Source organism: Acomys minous (assembly GCF_964271855.1).
Source record: "Acomys minous genome assembly, chromosome: 20".
NCBI lineage: Eukaryota > Metazoa > Chordata > Mammalia > Rodentia > Muridae > Acomys > Acomys minous.
The window spans coordinates 1,487,355-1,490,000 of record NC_140502.1 but is presented as its reverse complement, the minus strand read 5'-3'; positions in this window follow the sequence as shown (position 1 = coordinate 1,490,000).

The following is a 2,646-nucleotide window of genomic DNA, read 5'->3' as shown; positions in this document are numbered from 1 at the left end:
GCAGTGTCTCACTGTGTCACTGTCTTCACAATCCAGGCTATGGAACTCAGCGATCCTCCTGTCTCAGCCTCCTGAGTGCTATGAGTAGAAGTGCTTGCCTCACTTTGAACACGATGTCAAATTCTGCGATTGCTTACCCACATGCGTTTAGAAAAGACAGAGTTGTAACAGGATCCCTTTGTTAAGCAATTGGACCCCACTGCCCCCATGCTCCTGCACGGAGTCCCACTCTGTGCCAGGTTCCAGGACCGGAAGGTCTGAGCCGGGGACTCATGTCCAGTGCTGTGTCTAACGGAGCAGGCGTCAGGTAAGGGCATCTTGACTGCCAGTCCTGCTGTGGCTCAGTGGCCCTGGGCCCAGCGGGACATGACCACCCTCTACTGACTTTTCTTTTAAGAGCAGAAAGCATTTGGTGATTGTTTCTCCACTCCTGCCCCAAAGGTATTTGTAGCCCTGACTCTTTTTTGTTTTCCTTTTTTTTTTTTTTTTTTTTGAGACAGGGTCTCTCTGCGTAGCCTTGGCTGTCCTGGGCTTACTTTGTAGACCAGGCTGGCCTCCAACTCACAGCGATCCGCCTGCCTCTTCCTCCCGAGTGCTGGGATTAAAGGCGTGCGCCATACGCCCGGCTCTGACTCTTTTTTGAATAGACACTAGCCAGAGAATGCAAACTAAGAAGACAGCTGCCTGGGTTGGCTTGGAACCAGCCACTGTTCCACCGTGTTTCCCTCCACCCTTCAGCCACCCCTCCCCCCACAGCCCCCACACCCCACACCCCACACCCCCGTGAACTCTGCTGGGTTTGCCTTGGCTTTATTGGTTTGGTTTAGTTCAGGTTGGGGTTATTTTTGAGACAGGGCCTCATCATGTAGGTAGAGGCTGGCTTCAAACTCACAATTCTCTTTCAGCCGCCTAAAATCTGAGATCACAGGAAATGTGCCACAAAGCTCACTTTTAACTATACGGTGCTCTGCCTGCATGTACACCTGCAGGCCACAGGGGCAGGGGCACCAGATCTCACTATAGACGGTTGTGAGCCATCACGTGGTTGCTGGGAATTGAACTCAGGACCTTTGGAAGAGCAGGCAGGGCTCTTAACCTCTGAGCCATCTTTCTAGCATTCATTTCCTTTTATTTGTCAATGACTTTTGCTGAAAACTTGGAAAATCTAGAGAAATGGCTGGCTATGGTGGTGCACACCTGTAATCCCAGCACTTGGGAGGCAGAGTGAGGTGGGTCTCTGTGAATTCGAGGCCAGCCTGGTCTACAAAGTGAGTCCAGGACAGTCAAGGCTACACAGAGAAACCCTGTCTCACAAAACAAAACAAATAAACAAAAACCCAGAAAAGTGTAATCCCTCTGCCTCAGCAGCATGTACCACCAACTTTATTCCATTTTAAAATGTGTGTATTTGGGCTGGAGAGATGGTTCAGCCATTAAAGGCTAGGCTCCCAACTAAAACTATAAAATGTATTTATTTATACATGAGTGTTTTGCCTACATATCTGTGCACTGCAGGCGTGCCTGACGTATACCAGAAGAGGGGTGAGATTCTCTGGAACTGGAGTTACAGGTAGTTGTGAGCCACCACCGGCATGCTAGAAATCAAACCTGGAATCGAACCCTGGTCGTCTGGAAGAACACCCAATGCTCTTAACCACTAAGCCATTTCTCCAGCCTGACCTCAGAGGTAATTTCAAACACCTTGGAAACACCTGTGTATGGTTACACAGTATCCTTTATACCATAGCATTTGTGGGTGCAGAGAGAGAGAGAGAGAGAGAGAGAGAGAGAGAGAGAGAGAGAGAGAGAGAGAGAGACACTGTGTGTGTGTGTGTGTGTGTGTGTGTGTGTGTGTGTGTGTGTGTCTTGCAGGCAAGTTTTTTGTTTGTTTGTTTGTTTTTGTTTTTTTGTCCTTTGAGACAGGGTTTCTCTGTGTAGCCTTGGCTGTCCTGGGGTCACTTTGTAGACCAGGCTGGCCTCGAACCCACAGCGATCCACCTGCCCCAGGCTCCCCAAGTGCTGGAATTAAAGGTGTGCGCCACCACACCTTCAGGTAAATTCTTATCAAAGCGCTGTGGTGAATACTCTTGTGTTACTATCTCTGTAATTTGAATTTTGATAGCCTTTGGATTATGACGGATTCCTCCAGAGAGAAAAGAAAAGCTGGATTTAAAAGTACGTGTTGTTCAATCAAAATCTCTCATTAATTTACCCTCCAAGTTTTGGCGTGCAGGTCTCCTTTTGTCCTCTCCAGTAAACCGACTATCTGTTTAATCTGGGTCCAGGCCTCCCTGGGGAGAAGGAGCTCCCTGCAGGTCTGCGTAGCCACTAGTAGCTGGCGGCAGCAGGTGGCAGGGCACACGCGGTGGTGTGACACCCACCTGCTCCCGCTGGGGAGGAAGCAGAGGGGAGCAAGCCTAGGCAGGGACCTGGTAATTATAAAAAGCAGCCATCTGCTCCAAGGCCGGTTATTAACCTGCGTCGGGTGCTGACGTGACAGCGCCAGCGAGATTTTTTTTTTTTTTTCACAGGCAGATGGTGTATTTTCAGCTAGACTTGACTTTGACTCTGTGCTTGCAGCCGGCGCCTGGAAGGAAGCGCGTGCGGAGAGGGCTGCAGGGCAGAAGGCACTATGGCTAAGGATGC